General features: G+C 44.1%; 1 long non-coding RNA gene across 5 annotated transcripts in view; it reads right to left on the minus strand.

Annotated features, from left to right (window-relative positions):
• Window positions 1-2807: 2807 nt before the first annotated feature.
• The window catches only part of LOC307181287, a 405967-nt gene continuing 389646 nt past the window's right edge, over window positions 2808-19128 (minus strand). For 3 of the 5 annotated variants that reach the window (XR_013826324.1, XR_013826325.1, XR_013826326.1), the window contains one exon: window positions 2808-2885. This is a non-coding gene — a long non-coding RNA (uncharacterized lncRNA). Of the gene's footprint in view, window positions 2886-7582; window positions 7625-10734; window positions 10789-19128 lie in introns of those variants that run through there. The other 2 variants (XR_013826327.1, XR_013826328.1) reach the window with 2 other exon arrangements.

A 19128-nucleotide genomic window follows, 5' to 3' on the forward strand; every position in this document is an offset into this window, starting at 1 on the left:
CTAAGAATGTACCTGACTAGTAAGTATCTTAAAACCTATGGATTGCTATGTCTCCGAAAGAGAATCAAGCATGTGTACAGGGGCATAAACGCAGCAGTGATAGGATTGGAGAGGTTCGGTGAGCAAATGAAGACCCTTTGAAGTCATATTGCATGGTACCCATTCCACGGGTTTCAACTACCCAGGTTTAAGGTATTCTTCCTTCAGCTAAAACATGCATGTGCAACCTAGAGTATGATCAACCATGTGATCGGGAGACGTCTTCAAATATGTCCCAGTTTTCGTACCCTGGTACTCGGGTGCAACATTCCAGACGCTTTACTAACACTCTCCCGACTTGGAGAGTCAGTCCCTTTAACCTCCTGTTTGGCCCAGTTTGCAATTTCTGCGGAAGATGAACAGGAATAGCGAGAACCAATGAGAGGCTAGCTGGAGGTGTCTGGACGGGCAAATTTAACTCTCATTTCCCACCAGGAAGAGGAATTAACCAAAGGCTCAGTGTGCCGTGCCGGAACCAGATTAGGGCCTGAAGCCATCCTGCGGTGTTGCGGCCAGCTGAAAAGAAAGCGAGTTGAAGAAAGGAGCTCAGAGGCACTGTAATTCACAAACCTGCAGAGTTATAAATGACAGCTATCGTCCAAAAATAGACTGAAGTAAGGCTGCCAAGAGGACTTGAAAGCGGGGCAGAATTGCAGGAAACCGATTTCAGGAGGTAGACTGGAATTGCATTGAAAGCATAGGAAAAGAGGCAGAACGTCCACAATGATGCACTTGGCCAAAAACGGCGTATGCGTTTTTTCCTGAATATATTCAGGAAAAAATGCATACACCCTTTTTGGCCAACCAAGCAAGCTTGCAAAGGAAATCTGCACTACAATGAAGTCTCACTTCCCCCCGGTCAAAAGGGCCATCTGAAAAAAGTGTAAAATCCAGAAAGGCAGGACAGGCCATGGAGAACTGGAAGCCTTGTTATGCTGATGGGCGGGATGTAAATTACCAACAGACACTCAGGAGAAGTGTATGGTGTTTCCTGAAACATCTAAAAAACAAAGCAACAGAGCCTAGGGCACTGCCACTTATGGTCCTATAGCTTAGGGAAATTAAAATCAAAAAGACACAGCCACCCCAAAGTTTGGGACGCCTCTGTTTACAAGAACCTCGTTTACAGTACAAGTTCAACATCGCAGAAAGTGAAAAATGGATAAAGAACTTGTGGTACTTACGTACAATGCAGTATCACTCAGCAATGAAATCTATGTCATCAGGCCCGTAGCAGCATAATGAGTAGATTCAGGTACGATGATTCTAACTGAAATAAGTCACACAGAAAAAGAAACATCATAAGATATCACTAATACACGGAATGTAAACTTGGCTACACAGGAACTGAATTCCAAAACAGAACAGGTTCTCAAATTTAGAAAACCAACTTATGCTTGCTTAAGGGGAAAGGTGAGTTGGGTTGCTGCATAAAACCAGAGATTGAAATGAGCACAGATAAAGTTCCTTAAGCCAAATATGGAATAGACAAGAGCTACTCCTTGCTCAACGAAATGGACTCAACACCGCATATTAAACGCCTAAGAATGTACCTGACTAGTAAGTATCTTAAAACCTATGGATTGCTATGTCTCCGAAAGAGAATCAAGCATGTGTACAGGGGCATAAACGCAGCAGTGATAGGATTGGAGAGGTTCGGTGAGCAAATGAAGACCCTTTGAAGTCATATTGCATGGTACCCATTACACGGGTCTTAACTCTCCAGGTTTAAGGTATTCTTCCTTCAGCTAAAACATGCATGTGGAACCCAGAGTATGATCAACCATGTGATCGGGAGACGTGTTCAAATATGTCTCAGTTTAAATACCCTGGTACTCGGGTGCAACATTCCAGACGCTTTACTAACACTCTCCCGACTTGGAGAGTCAGTCCCTTTAACCTCCTGTTTGGCCCAGTTTGCAATTTCTGCGGAAGATGAACAGGAATAGCGAGAACCAATGAGAGGCTAGCTGGAGGTGTCTGGACGGGCAAATTTAACTCTCATTTCCCACCAGGAAGAGGAATTAACCAAAGGCTCAGCGTGCCGTGCCGGAACCAGATTAGGGCCTGAAGCCATCCTGCGGTGTTGCGGCCAGCTCAAAAGAAAGCGAGTTGAAGAAAGGAGCTCAGGGGCACTGTAATTCACAAACCTGCAGAGTTATAAATGACAGCTATCGTCCAAAAATAGACTGAAGTAAGGCTGCCAAGAGGACTTGAAAGCGGGGCAGAATTGCAGGAAACCGATTTCAGGAGGTAGACTGGAATTGCATTGAAAGCATAGGAAAAGAGGCAGAACGTCCACAATGATGCACTTGGCCAAAAAGGGCGTATGCGTTTTTTCCTGAATATATTCAGGAAAAAACGCATACGCCCTTTTTGGCCAACCAAGCAAACTTGCAAAGGAAATCTGCACTACAATGAAGTCTCACTTCCCCCCGGTCAAAAGGGCCATCTGAAAAAAGTGTAAAATCCAGAAAAGCAGGACAGGCCATGGAGAACTGGGAGCCTTGTTATGCTGATGGGCGGGATGTAAATTGCCAACAGACACTCGGGAGAAGTGTATGGTCTTTCCTGAAACATCTAAAAAACAAAGCAACAGAGCCTAGGGCACTTCTACTTATGGTCCTATAGCTTAGGGAAATTAAAATCAAAAAGACACAGCCACCCCAAAGTTTGGGACGCCTCTGTTTACAAGAACCTCGTTTACCGTACAAGTTCAATATCACAGAAAGTGAAAAATGCATAAAGAACTTGTGGTACTTACGTACAATGCAGTATCACTCAGCAATGAAATCTATGTCATCAGGCCCGTAGCAGCATAATGAGTAGATTCAGGTACGATGATTCTAACTGAAATAAGTCACACAGAAAAAGAAGCATCATAAGATATCACTAATACACGGAATGTAAACTTGGCTACACAGGAACTGCATTCCAAAACAGAACAGGGTCTCAAATTTAGAAAACCAACTTATGCTTGCTTAAGGGGAAAGGTGAGTTGGGGTGCTGCATAAAACCAGAGATTGAAATGAGCACAGATAAAGTTCCTTAAGCCAAATATGGAATAGACAAGAGCTACTCCTTGCTCAACGAAATGGACTCAACACCGCATATTAAACGCCTAAGAATGTACCTGACTAGTAAGTATCTTAAAACCTATGGATTGCTATGTCTCCGAAAGAGAATCAAGCATGTGTACAGGGGCATAAACGCAGCAGTGATAGGATTGGAGAGGTTCGGTGAGCAAATGAAGACCCTTTGAAGTCATATTGCATGGTACCCATTCCACGGGTTTCAACTACCCAGGTTTTAGGTATTCTTCCTTCAGCTAAAACATGCATGTGGAACCCAAGTATGATCAACCATGTGAACGGGAGACGTGTTCAAATATGTCTCAGTTTTCCTCCCCTGGTACTCGGGTGCAACATTCCAGACGCTTTACTAACACTCTCCCCACTTGGAGAGTCAGCGCCTTTAACCTCCTGTTTGGCCCAGTTTGCAATTTCTGCGGAAGATGAACAGGAATAGCGAGAACCAATGAGAGACTAGCTGGAGGTGTCTGGACGGGCAAATTTAACTCTCATTTCCCACCAGGAAGAGGAAATAACCAAAGGCTCAGCGTGCCGTGCCGGACCCAGATTAGGGCCTGAAGACATCCTGCGGTGTTGCGGCCAGGTCACAAGAAAGCGAGTTGAAGAAAGCAGCTCAGGGGCACTGTAATTCACAAACCTGCAGAGTTATAAATGACAGCTATCGTCCAAAAATAGACTGAAGTAAGGCTGCCAAGAGGACTTGAAAGCGGGGCAGAATTGCAGGAAACCGATTTCAGGAGGTAGACTGGAATTGCATTGAAAGCATAGGAAAAGAGGCAGAACGTCCACAATGATGCACTTGGCCAAAAAGGGCGTATGCGTTTTTTCCTGAATATATTCAGGAAAAAACGCATACGCCCTTTTTGGCCAACCAAGCAAACTTGCAAAGGAAATCTGCACTACAATGAAGTCTCACTTCCCCCCGGTCAAAAGGGCCATCTGAAAAAAGTGTAAAATCCAGAAAGGCAGGACAGGCCATGGAGAACTGGGAGCCTTGTTATGCTGATGGGCGGGATGTAAATTGCCAACAGACACTCGGGAGAAGTGTATGGTGTTTCCTGAAACATCTAAAAAACAAAGCAACAGAGCCTAGGGCACTTCCACTTATGGTCCTATAGCTTAGGGAAATTAAAATCAAAAAGACACAGCCACCCCAAAGTTTGGGACGCCTCTGTTTACAAGAACCTCATTTACCGTACAAGTTCAACATCGCAGAAAGTGAAAAATGGGTAAAGAAGTTGTGGTATTGACTTACAAAACAATATCACTCAGCAATGAAATCTGTGTCATCAGGCCCTTAGCAGCACAATGAGTGGATTCAGGTATGATGATTCTAACTGAAATAAGTCACACAGAAAAAGAAACATCATAAGGTATCAGTAATACACGGAATGTAAACTTGGCTACACAGGAACTGAATTACAGAACAGAACAGTGTCTCAAATTTAGAAAACCAACTTATGCTTGCTTAAGGGGAAAGGTGAGTTGGGGTGCTGCATAAAACCAGAGATTGAAATGAGCACAGATAAAGTTCCTTAAGCCAAATATGGAATAGACAAGAGTTACTCCTTGCTCAACGAAATGGACTCAACACCCCATATTAAACGCCTAAGAATGTACCTGACTAGTAAGTATCTTAAAACCTATGGATTGCTATGTCTCCGAAAGAGAATCAAGCATGTGTACAGGGGCATAAACGCAGCAGTGATAGGATTGGAGAGGTTCGGTGAGCAAATGAAGACCCTTTGAAGTCATATTGCATGGTACCCATTCCACGGGATTCAACTACCCAGGTTTTAGGTATTCTTCCTTCAGCTAAAACATGCATGTGGAACCTAGAGTATGATCAACCATGTGATCGGGAGACGTGTTCAAATATGTCTCAGTTTTCGTACCCTGGTACTCGGGTGCAACATTCCAGACGCTTTACTAACACTCTCCCCACTTGGAGAGTCAGCGCCTTTAACCTCCTGTTTGGCCCAGTTTGCAATTTCTGCGGAAGATGAACAGGAATAGCGAGAACCAATGAGAGACTAGCTGGAGGTGTCTGGACGGGCAAATTTAACTCTCATTTCCCACCAGGAAGAGGAAATAACCAAAGGCTCAGCGTGCCGTGCCGGATCCAGATTAGGGCCTGAAGCCATCCTGCGGTGTTGCGGCCATCTCAAAAGAAAGCGAGTTGAAGAAAGGAGCTCAGCGGCACTGTAATTCACAAACCTGCAGAGTTATAAATGACAGCTATCGTCCAAAAATAGACTGAAGTAAGGCTGCCAAGAGGACTTGAAAGCGGGGCAGAATTGCAGGAAACCGATTTCAGGAGGTAGACTGGAATTGCATTGAAAGCATAGGAAAAGAGGCAGAACGTCCACAATGATGCACTTGGCCAAAAAGGGCGTATGCGTTTTTTCCTGAATATATTCAGGAAAAAACGCATACGCCCTTTTTTGCCAACCAAGCAAACTTGCAAAGGAAATCTGCACTACAATGAAGTCTCACTTCCCCCCGGTCAAAAGGGCCATCTGAAAAAAGTGTAAAATCCAGAAAGGCAGGACAGGCCATGGAGAACTGGGAGCCTTGTTATGCTGATGGGCGGGATGTAAATTGCCAACAGACACTCGGGAGAAGTGTATGGTGTTTCCTGAAACATCTAAAAAACAAAGCAACAGAGCCTAGGGCACTTCCACTTATGGTCCTATAGCTTAGGGAAATTAAAATCAAAAAGACACAGCCACCCCAAAGTTTGGGACGCCTCTGTTTACAAGAACCTCATTTACCGTACAAGTTCAACATCGCAGAAAGTGAAAAATGGGTAAAGAAGTCGTGGTATTTACTTACAAAACAATATCACTCAGCAATGAAATCTGTGTCATCAGGCCCTTAGCAGCACAATGAGTGGATTCAGGTATGATGATTCTAACTGAAATAAGTCACACAGAAAAAGAAACATCATAAGATATCAGTAATACACGGAATGTAAACTTGGCTACACAGGAACTGAATTACAGAACAGAACAGTGTCTCAAATTTAGAAAACCAACTTATGCTTGCTTAAGGGGAAAGGTGAGTTGGGGTGCTGCATAAAACCAGAGTTTGAAATGAGCACAGATAAAGTTCCTTAAGCCAAATATGGAATAGACAAGAGCTACTCCTTGCTCAACGAAATGGACTCAACACCCCATATTAAACGCCTAAGAATGTACCTGACTAGTAAGTATCTTAAAACCTATGGATTGCTATGTCTCCGAAAGAGAATCAAGCATGTGTGCAGGGGCATAAACGCAGCAGTGATAGGATTGGAGAGGTTCGGTGAGCAAATGAAGACCCTTTGAAGTCATATTGCATGGTACCCATTCCACGGGATTCAACTACCCAGGTTTTAGGTATTCTTCCTTCAGCTAAAACATGCATGTGGAACCTAGAGTATGATCAACCATGTGATCGGGAGACGTGTTCAAATATGTCTCAGTTTTCGTACCCTGGTACTCGGGTGCAACATTCCAGACGCTTTACTAACACTCTCCCCACTTGGAGAGTCAGCGCCTTTAACCTCCTGTTTGGCCCAGTTTGCAATTTCTGCGGAAGATGAACAGGAATAGCGAGAACCAATGAGAGACTAGCTGGAGGTGTCTGGACGGGCAAATTTAACTCTCATTTCCCACCAGGAAGAGGAAATAACCAAAGGCTCAGCGTGCCGTGCCGGATCCAGATTAGGGCCTGAAGCCATCCTGCGGTGTTGCGGCCAGCTCAAAAGAAAGCGAGTTGAAGAAAGGAGCTCAGCGGCACTGTAATTCACAAACCTGCAGAGTTATAAATGACAGCTATCGTCCAAAAATAGACTGAAGTAAGGCTGCCAAGAGGACTTGAAAGCGGGGCAGAATTGCAGGAAACCGATTTCAGGAGGTAGACTGGAATTGCATTGAAAGCATAGGAAAAGAGGCAGAACGTCCACAATGATGCACTTGGCCAAAAAGGGCGTATGCGTTTTTTCCTGAATATATTCAGGAAAAAACGCATACGCCCTTTTTGGCCAACCAAGCAAACTTGCAAAGGAAATCTGCACTACAATGAAGTCTCACTTCCCCCCGGTCAAAAGGGCCATCTGAAAAAAGTGTAAAATCCAGAAAGGCAGGACAGGCCATGGAGAACTGGGAGCCTTGTTATGCTGATGGGCGGGATGTAAATTGCCAACAGACACTCCGGAGAAGTGTATGGTGTTTCCTGAAACATCTAAAAAACAAAGCAACAGAGCCTAGGGCACTTCCACTTATGGTCCTATAGCTTAGGGAAATTAAAATCAAAAAGACACAGCCACCCCAAAGTTTGGGACGCCTCTGTTTACAAGAACCTCGTTTACCGTACAAGTTCAATATCACAGAAAGTGAAAAATGCATAAAGAACTTGTGGTACTTACGTACAATGCAGTATCACTCAGCAATGAAATCTATGCCATAAGGCCCGTAGCAGCATAATGAGTAGATTCAGGTACGATGATTCTAACTGAAATAAGTCACACAGAAAAAGAAACATCATAAGATATCACTAATACACGGAATGTAAACTTGGCTACACAGGAACTGCATTCCAAAACAGAACAGGGTCTCAAATTTAGAAAACCAACTTATGCTTGCTTAAGGGGAAAGGTGAGTTGGGGTGCTGCATAAAACCAGAGATTGAAATGAGCACAGATAAAGTTCCTTAAGCCAAATATGGAATAGACAAGAGCTACTCCTTGCTCAACGAAATGGACTCAACACCGCATATTAAACGCCTAAGAATGTACCTGACTAGTAAGTATCTTAAAACCTATGGATTGCTATGTCTCCGAAAGAGAATCAAGCATGTGTACAGGGGCATAAACGCAGCAGTGATACGATTGGAGAGGTTCGGTGAGCAAATGAAGACCCTTTGAAGTCATATTGCATGGTACCCATTCCATGGGTTTCAACTACCCAGGTTTTAGGTATTCTTCCTTCAGCTAAAACATGCATGTGGAACCCAGAGTATGATCAACCATGTGATCGGGAGACGTGTTCAAATATGTCTCAGTTTTCGTACCCTGGTACTCGGGTGCAACATTCCAGACGCTTTACTAACACTCTCCCGACTTGGAGAGTCAGTCCCTTTAACCTCCTGTTTGGCCCAGTTTGCAATTTCTGCGGAAGATGAACAGGAATAGCGAGAACCAATGAGAGGCTAGCTGGAGGTGTCTGGACGGGCAAATTTAACTCTCATTTCCCACCAGGAAGAGGAATTAACCAAAGGCTCAGCATGCCGGGCCGGAACCAGATTAGGGCCCGAAGCCATCCTGCGGTGTTGCGGCCAGGTCACAAGAAAGCGAGTTGAAGAAAGGAGCTCAGCGGCACTGTAATTCACAAACCTGCAGAGTTATAAATGACAGCTATCGTCCAAAAATAGACTGAAGTAAGGCTGCCAAGAGGACTTGAAAGCGGGGCAGAATTGCAGGAAACCGATTTCAGGAGGTAGACTGGAATTGCATTGAAAGCATAGGAAAAGAGGCAGAACGTCCACAATGATGCACTTGGCCAAAAAGGGCGTATGCGTTTTTTCCTGAATATATTCAGGAAAAAACGCATACGCACTTTTTGGCCAACCAAGCAAGCTTGCAAAGGAAATCTGCACTACAATGAAGTCTCACTTCCCCCCGGTCAAAAGGGGCATCTGAAAAAAGTGTAAAATCCAGAAAGGCAGGACAGGCCATGGAGAACTGGGAGCCGTGTTATGCTGAAGGGCGGGATGTAAATTGCCAACAGACACTCGGGAGAAGTGTATGGTGTTTCCTGAAACATCTAAAAAACAAAGCAAGAGAGCCTAGGGCACTTCCACTTATGGTCCTATAGCTTAGGGAATTTAAAATCAAAAAGACACAGCCACCCCAAAGTTTCGAACGGCTCTGTTTACAAGAACCTCGTTTACAGTACAAGTTCAACATCGCAGAAAGTGAAAAATGGATAAAAAAGTTGTGGTATTTACTTACAAAGCAATATCACTCAGCAATGAAATCTGTGTCATCAGGCCCTTAGCAGCACAATGAGTGGATTCAGGTATGATGATTCTAACTGAAATAAGTCACACAGAAAAAGAAACATCATAAGATATCAGTAATACACGGAATGTAAACTTGGCTACACAGGAACTGAATTACAGAACAGAACAGGGTCTCAAATTTAGAAAACCAACTTATGCTTGCTTAAGGGGAAAGGTGAGTTGGGGTGCTGCATAAAACCAGAGATTGAAATGAGCACAGATAAAGTTCCTTAAGCCAAATATGGAATAGACAAGAGCTACTCCTTGCTCAACGAAATGGACTCAACACCGCATATTAAACGCCTAAGAATGTACCTGACTAGTAAGTATCTTAAAACCTAGGGATTGCTATGTCTCCGAAAGAGAATCAAGCATGTGTACAGGGGCATAAACGCAGCAGTGATAGGATTGGAGATGTTCGGTGAGCAAATGAAGACCCTTTGAAGTCATATTGCATGGTACACATTACACGGGTCTCAACTCTCCAGGTTTAAGGTATTCTTCCTTCAGCTAAACCATGCATGTGGAACCCAGAGTATGATCAACCATGTGAACGGGAGACGTGTTCAAATATGTCTCAGTTTTCCTACCCTGGTACTCGGGTGCAACATTCCAGACGCTTTACTAACACTCTCCCGACTTGGAGAGTCAGTCCCTTTAACCTCCTGTTTGGCCCAGTTTGCAATTTCTGCGGAAGATGAACAGGAATAGGGAGAACCAATGAGAGGCTAGCTGGAGGTGTCTGGACGGGCAAATTTAACTCTCATTTCCCACCAGGAAGAGGAATTAACCAAAGGCTCAGAATGTCGGGCCGGAACCAGATTAGGGCCTGAAGCCATCCTGCGGTGTTGCGGCCAGGTCACAAGAAAGCGAGTTGAAGAAAGGAGCTCAGGGGCACTGTAATTCACAAACCTGCAGAGTTATAAATGTTAGCTATCGTCCAAAAATAGACTGAAGTAAGGCTGCCAAGAGGACTTGAAAGCGGGGCAGAATTGCAGGAAACCGATTTCAGGAGGTAGACTGGAATTGCATTGAAAGCATAGGAAAAGAGGCAGAACGTCCACAATGATGCACTTGGCCAAAAAGGGCGTATGCGTTTTTTCCTGAATATATTCAGGAAAAAACGCATACGCCCTTTTTGGCCAACCAAGCAAGCTTGCAAACGAAATCTGCACTACAATGAAGTCTCACTTCCCCCCGGTCAAAAGGGCCATCTGAAAAAAGTGTAAAATCCAGAAAGGCAGGACAGGCCATGGAGAACTGGGAGCCTTGTTATGCTGAAGGGCGGGATGTAAATTGCCAACAACCACTCAGGAGAAGTGTATGGTGTTTCCTGAAACATCTAAAAAACAAAGCAACAGAACCTAGGGCACTTCCACTTATGGTCCTATAGCTTAGGGAAATTAAAATCAAAAAGACACAGCCACCCCAAAGTTTGGGACGCCTCCGTTTACAAGAACCTCGTTTACCGTACAAGTTCAATATCACAGAAAGTGAAAAATGGATAAAGAACTTGTGGTACTTACGTACAATGCAGTATCACTCAGCAATGAAATCTATGTCATCAGGTCCGTAGCAGCATAATGAGTGGATTCAGGTACGATGATTCTAACTGAAATAAGTCACACAGAAAAAGAAACATCATAAGATATCACTAATACACGGAATGTATACTTGGCTACACAGGAACTGCATTCCAAAACAGAACAGGGTCTCAAATTTAGAAAACCAACTTATGCTTGCTTAAGGGGAAAGGTGAGTTGGGGTGCTGCATAAAACCAGAGATTGAAATGAGCACAGATAAAGTTCCTTAAGCCAAATATGGAATAGACAAGAGCTACACCTTGCTCAACGAAATGGACTCAACACCGCATATTAAACGCCTAAGAATGTACCCGACTAGTAAGTATCTTAAAACCTATGGATTGCTATGTCTCCGAAAGAGAATCAAGCATGTGTACAGGGGCATAAACGCAGCAGTGATAGGATTGGAGAGGTTCGGTGAGCAAATGAAGACCCTTTGAAGTCATATTGCATGGTACCCATTACACGGGTCTTAACTCTCCAGGTTTAAGGTATTCTTCCTTCAGCTAAAACATGCATGTGGAACCCAAGTATGATCAACCATGTGAACGGGAGACGTGTTCAAATATGTCTCAGTTTTCGTACCCTGGTACTCGGGTGCAACATTCCAGACGCTTTACTAACACTCTCCCGACTTGGAGAGTCAGTCCCTTTAACCTCCTGCTTGGCCCAGTTGGCAATTTCTGCGGAAGATGAACAGGAATAGCGAGAACCAATGAGAGGCTAGCTGGAGGTGTCTGAACGGGCAAATTTAACTCTCATTTCCCACCAGGAAGAGGAATTAACCAAAGGCTCAGAATGCCGGGCCAGAACCAGATTAGGGCCTGAAGCCATCCTGCGGTGTTGCGGCCAGGTCACAAGAAAGCGAGTTGAAGAAAGGAGCTCAGGGGCACTGTAATTCACAAACCTGCAGAGTTATAAATGACAGCTATCGTCCAAAAATAGACTGAAGTAAGGCTGCCAAGAGGACTTGAAAGCGGGGCAGAATTGCAGGAAACCGATTTCAGGAGGTAGACTGGAATTGCATTGAAAGCATAGGAAAAGAGGCAGAACGTCCACAATGATGCACTTGGCCAAAAAGGGCGTATGCGTTTTTTCCTGAATATATTCAGGAAAAAACGCATACGCCCTTTTTGGCCAACCAAGCAAGCTTGCAAAGGAAATCTGCACTACAATGAAGTCTCACTTCCCCCCGGTCAAAAGGGCCATCTGAAAAAAGTGTAAAATCCAGAAAGGCAGGACAGGCCATGGAGAACTGGGAGCCTTGTTATGCTGATGGGCGGGATGTAAATTGCCAACAGACACTTGGGAGAAGTGTATGGTGTTTCCTGAAACATCTAAAAAACAAAGCAACAGAGCCTAGGGCACTTCCACTTATGGTCCTATAGCTTAGTGAAATTAAAATAAAAAAGACACAGCCACCCCAAAGTTTGGAACGGCTCTGTTTACAAGAACCTCGTTTACAGTACAAGTTCAACATCGCAGAAAGTGAAAAATGGATAAAGAAGTTGTGGTATTCACTTACAATGCAGTATCACTCAGCAAAGAAATCTGTGTCATCAGGCCCGTAGCAGCACAATGAGTGGATTCAGGTATGATGATTCTAACTGAAATAAGTCACACAGAAAAAGAAACATCATAAGATATCAGTAATACACGGAATGGAAACTTGGCTACACAGGAACTGAATTACAGAACAGAACAGGGTCTCAAATTTAGAAAACCAACTTATGCTTGCTTAAGGGGAAAGGTGAGTTGGGGTGCTGCATAAAACCAGAGATTGAAATGAGCACAGATAAAGTTCCTTAAGCCAAATATGGAATAGACAAGAGCTACTCCTTGCTCAAAGAAATGGACTCAACACCGCATATTAAACGCCTAAGAATGTACCTGACTAGTAAGTATCTTAAAACCTATGGATTGCTATGTCTCCGAAAGAGAATCAAGCATGTGTACAGGGGCATAAACGCAGCAGTGATAGGATTGGAGATGTTCGGTGAGCAAATGAAGACCCTTTGAAGTCATATTGCATGGTACCCATTACACGGGTCTCAACTCTCCAGGTTTAAGGTATTCTTCCTTCAGCTAAACCATGCATGTGGAACCCAGAGTATGATCAACCATGTGAACGGGAGACGTGTTCAAATATGTCTCAGTTTTCGTACCCTGGTACTCGGGTGCAACATTCCAGACGCTTTACTAACACTCTCCCGACTTGGAGAGTCAGTCCCTTTAACCTCCTGTTTGGCCCAGTTTGCAATTTCTGCGGAAGATGAACAGGAATAGCGAGAACCAATGAGAGGCTAGCTGGAGGTGTCTGGACGGGCAAATTTAACTCTCATTTCCCACCAGGAAGAGGAATTAACCAAAGGCTCAGAATGCCGGGCCGGAACCAGATTAGGGCCTGAAGCCATCCTGCGGTGTTGCGGCCAGGTCACAAGAAAGCGAGTTGAAGAAAGGAGCTCAGGGGCACTGTAATTCACAAACCTGCAGAGTTATAAATGACAGCTATCGTCCAAAAATAGACTGAAGTAAGGCTGCCAAGAGGACTTGAAAGCGGGGCAGAATTGCAGGAAACCGATTTCAGGAGGTAGACTGGAATTGCATTGAAAGCATAGGAAAAGAGGCAGAACGTCCACAATGATGCACTTGGCCAAAAAGGGCGTATGCGTTTTTTCCTGAATATATTCAGGAAAAAACGCATACGCCCTTTTTGGCCAACCAAGCAAGCTTGCAAAGGAAATCTGCACTACAATGAAGTCTCACTTCCCCCCGGTCAAAAGGGCCATCTGAAAAAAGTGTAAAATCCAGAAAGGCAGGACAGGCCATGGAGAACTGGGAGCCTTGTTATGCTGATGGGCGGGATGTAAATTGCCAACAGACACTTGGGAGAAGTGTATGGTGTTTCCTGAAACATCTAAAAAACAAAGCAACAGAGCCTAGGGCACTTCCACTTATGGTCCTATAGCTTAGGGAAATTAAAATCAAAAAGACACAGCCACCCCAATGTTTGGAACGGCTCTGTTTACAAGAACCTCGTTTACAGTACAAGTTCAACATCGCAGAAAGTGAAAAATGGATAAAGAAGTTGTGGTATTCACTTACAATGCAGTATCACTCAGCAATGAAATCTATGTCATCAGGCCCGTAGCAGCACAATGAGTGGATTCAGGTATGATGATTCTAACTGAAATAAGTCACACAGAAAAAGAAACATCATAAGATATCAGTAATACACGGAATGGAAATTTGGCTACACAGGAACTGAATTACAGAACAGAACAGGGTCTCAAATTTAGAAAACCAACTTATGCTTGCTTAAGGGGAAAGGTGAGTTGGGGTGCTGCATAAAACCAGAGATTGAAATGAGCACAGATAAAGTTCCTTAAGCCAAATATGGAATAGACAAGAGCTACTCCTTGCTCAACGAAATGGACTCAACACCGCATATTAAACGCCTAAGAATGTACCTGACTAGTAAGTATCTTAAAACCTATGGATTGCTATGTCTCCGAAAGAGAATCAAGCATGTGTACAGGGGCATAAACGCAGCAGTGATAGGATTGGAGAGGTTCGGTGAGCAAACGAAGACCCTTTGAAGTCATATTGCATGGTACCCATTCCACAGGTTTCACCTACCCTGGTTTAAGGTATTCTTCCTTCAGCTAAAACATGCATGTGGAACCTAGAGTATGATCAACCATGTGATCGGGAGACGTGTTCAAATATGTCTCAGTTTTCGTACCCTTGTACTCGGGTGCAACATTCCAGACGCTTTACTAACACTCTCCCCACTTGGAGAGTCAGTCCCTTTAACCTCCTGTTTGGCCCAGTTTGCAATTTCTGCGGAAGATGAACAGGAATAGCGAGAACCAATGAGAGACTAGCTGGAGGTGTCTGAACGGGCAAATTTAACTCTCATTTCCCACCAGGAAGAGGAATTAACCAAAGGCTCAGCGTGCCATGCCGGAACCAGATTAGGGCCTGAAGACATCCTGCGGTGTTGCGGCCAGGTCACAAGAAAGCGAGTTGAAGAAAGGAGCTCAGCGGCACTGTAATTCACAAACCTGCAGAGTTATAAATGACAGCTATCGTCCAAAAATAGACTGAAGTAAGGCTGCCAAGAGGACTTGAAAGCGGGGCAGAATTGCAGGAAACCGATTTCAGGAGGTAGATTGGAATTGCGTTGAAAGCTTAAGAAGAGACGCAGAACGTCCACAATGATGCACTTGGCCAAAAAGGGCGTATGCGTTTTTTCCTGAATATATTCAGGAAAAAACGCATACGCCCTTTTTGGCCAACCAAGCAAGCTTACAAAGGAAATCTGCACTACAATGAAGTCTCACTTCCCCCCGGTCAAAAGGGCCATCTGAAAAAAGTGTAAAATCCAGAAAGGCAGGACAGGCCATGGAGAACTGGGAGCCTTGTTATGCTGATGGGCGGGATGTAAATTGCCAACAGACACTCCGGAGAAGTGTATGGTGTTTCCTGAAATATCTAAAAAGCAAAGCAACAGAGCCTAGGGCACTGCCACTTATGATCCTATAGATTAGGGAAATTAAAATCAAGAAGACACAGCCACCCCAAAGTTTGGGACGCCTCCGTTTACAAGAACCTCGTTTACCGTACAAGTTCAATATCACAGAAAGTGAAAAATGGATAAAAAAGATGTGGTATTTACTTACAAAGCAATATCACTCAGCAATGAAATCTGTGTCATCAGGCCCTTAGCAGCACAATGAGTGGATTCAGGTATGATGATTCTAACTGAAATAAGTCACACAGAAAAAGAAACATCATAAGATATCAGTAATACACGGAATGTAAACTTGGCTACACAGGAACTGAATTACAGAACAGAACAGGGTCTCAAATTTAGAAAACCAACTTATGCTTGCTTAAGGGTAAAGGTGAGTTGGGGTGCTGCATAAAACCAGAGATTGAAATGAGCACAGATAAAGTTCCTTAAGCCAAATATGGAATAGACAACAGCTACTCCTTGCTCAACGAAATGGACTCAACACCGCATATTAAACGCCTAAGAATGTACCTGACTAGTAAGTATCTTAAAACCTATAGATTGCTATGTCTCCGAAAGAGAATCAAGCATGTGTACAGGGGCATAAACGCAGCAGTGATAGGAATGGAGAGGTTCGGTGAGCAAATGAAGACCCTTTGAAGTCATATTGCATGGTACCCATTCCACGGGTTTCAACTACCCAGGTTTTAGGTATTCTTCCTTCAGCTAAAACATGCATGTGGAACCCAGAGTATGATCAACCATGTGATCGGGAGACGTGTTCAAATATGTCTCAGTTTTCGTACCCTGGTACTCGGGTGCAACATTCCAGACGCTTTACTAACACTCTCCCCACTTGGAGAGTCAGCGCCTTTAACCTCCTGTTTGGCCCAGTTTGCAATTTCTGCGGAAGATGAACAGGAATAGCGAGAACCAATGAGAGGCTAGCTGCAGGTGTCTGGACGGGCAAATTTAACTCTCATTTCCCACCAGGAAGAGGAATTAACCAAAGGCTCAGCATGCCTGGCCGGAACCAGATTAGGGCCCGAAGCCATCCTGCGGTGTTGCGGCCAGCTCACAAGAAAGCGAGTTGAAGAAAGGAGCTCAGGGGCACTGTAATTCACAAACCTGCAGAGTTATAAATGACAGCTATCGTCCAAAAATAGACTGAAGTAAGGCTGCCAAGAGGACTTGAAAGCGGGGCAGAATTGCAGGAAACCGATTTCAGGAGGTAGACTGGAATTGCATTGAAAGCATAGGAAAAGAGGCAGAACGTCCACAATGATGCACTTGGCCAAAAAGGGCGTATGCGTTTTTTCCTGAATATATTCAGGAAAAAACGCATACGCCCTTTTTGGCCAACCAAGCAAGCTTGCAAACGAAATCTGCACTACAATGAAGTCTCACTTCCCCCCGGTCAAAAGGGCCATCTGAAAAAAGTGTAAAATCCAGAAAGGCAGGACAGGCCATGGAGAACTGGGAGCCTTGTTATGTTGAAGGGCGGGATGTAAATTGCCAACAACCACTCGGGAGAAGTGTATGGTGTTTCCTGAAACATCTAAAAAACAAAGCAACAGAACCTAGGGCACTTCCACTTATGGTCCTATAGCTTAGGGAAATTAAAATCAAAAAGACACAGCCACCCCAAAGTTTGGGACGCCTCTGTTTACAAGAACCTCGTTTACAGTACAAGTTCAACATCGCAGAAAGTGAAAAATGGATAAAGAAGTTGTGGTATTCACTTACAATGCAGTATCACTCAGCAATGAAATCTATGTCATCAGGCCCGTAGCAGCACAATGAGTGGATTCAGGTATGATGATTCTAACTGAAATAAGTCACACAGAAAAAGAAACATCATAAGATATCAGTAATACACGGAATGGAAACTTGGCTACACAGGAACTGAATTACAGAACAGAACAGGGTCTCAAATTTAGAAAACCAACTTATGCTTGCTTAAGGGGAAAGGTGAGTTGGGGTGCTGCATAAAACCAGAGATTGAAATGAGCACAGATAAAGTTCCTTAAGCCAAATATGGAATAGACAAGAGCTACTCCTTGCTCAACGAAATGGACTCAACACCGCATATTAAACGCCTAAGAATGTACCTGACTAGTAAGTATCTTAAAACCTATGGATTGCTATGTCTCCGAAAGAGAATCAAGCATGTGTACAGGGGCATAAACGCAGCAGTGATAGGATTGGAGAGGTTCGGTGAGCAAACGAAGACCCTTTGAGGTCATATTGCATGGTACCCATTCCACAGGTTTCACCTACCCAGGTTTAAGGTATTCTTCCTTCAGCTAAAACATGCATGTGGAACCTAGAGTATGATCAACCATGTGATCGGGAGACGTGTTCAAATATGTCTCAGTTTTCGTACCCTGGTACTCGGGTGCAACATTCCAGACGCTTTACTAACACTCTCCCCACTTGGAGAGTCAGTCCCTTTAACCTCCTGTTTGGCCCAGTTTGCAATTTCTGCGGAAGATGAACAGGAATAGCGAGAACCAATGAGAGACTAGCTGGAGGTGTCTGAACGGGCAAATTTAACTCTCATTTCCCACCAGGAAGAGGAATTAACCAAAGGCTCAGCGTGCCATGCCGGAACCAGATTAGGGCCTGAAGACATCCTGCGGTGTTGCGGCCAGGTCACAAGAAAGCGAGTTGAAGAAAGGAGCTCAGCGGCACTGTAATTCACAAACCTGCAGAGTTATAAATGACAGCTATCGTCCAAAAATAGACTGAAGTAAGGCTGCCAAGAGGACTTGAAAGCGGGGCAGAATTGCAGGAAACCGATTTCAGGAGGTAGATTGGAATTGCATTGAAAGCTTAAGAAGAGAGGCAGAACGTCCACAATGATGCACTTGGCCAAAAAGGGCGTATGCGTTTTTTCCTGAATATATTCAGGAAAAAACGCATACGCCCTTTTTGGCCAACCAAGCAAGCTTGCAAAGGAAATCTGCACTACAATGAAGTCTCACTTCCCCCCGGTCAAAAGGGCCATCTGAAAAAAGTGTAAAATCCAGAAAGGCAGGACAGGCCATGGAGAACTGGGAGCCTTGTTATGCTGATGGGCGGGATGTAAATTGCCAACAGACACTCCGGAGAAGTGTATGGTGTTTCCTGAAATATCTAAAAAGCAAAGCAACAGAGCCTAGGGCACTGCCACTTATGGTCCTATAGATTAGGGAAATTAAAATCAAGAAGACACAGCCACCCCAAAGTTTGGGACGCCTCCGTTTACAAGAACCTCGTTTACCGTACAAGCTCAATATCACAGAAAGTGCAAAATGGATAAAAAAGATGTGGTATTTACTTACAAAGCAATATCACTCAGCAATGAAATCTGTGTCATCAGGCCCTTAGCAGCACAATGAGTGGATTCAGGTATGATGATTCTAACTGAAATAAGTCACACAGAAAAAGAAACATCATAAGATATCAGTAATACACGGAATGTAAACTTGGCTACACAGGAACTGAATTACAGAACAGAACAGGGTCTCAAATTTAGAAAACCAACTTATGCTTGCTTAAGGGGAAAGGTGAGTTGGGGTGCTGCATAAAACCAGAGATTGAAATGAGCACAGATAAAGTTCCTTAAGCCAAATATGGAATAGACAAGAGCTACTCCTTGCTCGAAGAAATGGACCCAACACCGCATATTAAACGCCTAAGAATGTACCTGACTAGTAAGTATCTTAAAACCTAGGGATTGCTATGTCTCCGAAAGAGAATCAAGCATGTGTACAGGGGCATAAACGCAGCAGTGATAGGATTAGAGAGGTTCGGTGAGCAAATGAAGACCCTTTGAAGTCATATTGCATGGTACCCATTCCACGG

The sequence above is a fragment of the Stenella coeruleoalba genome, assembly GCF_951394435.1.
Source record: "Stenella coeruleoalba genome assembly, contig: scaffold_166, whole genome shotgun sequence".
NCBI lineage: Eukaryota > Metazoa > Chordata > Mammalia > Artiodactyla > Delphinidae > Stenella > Stenella coeruleoalba.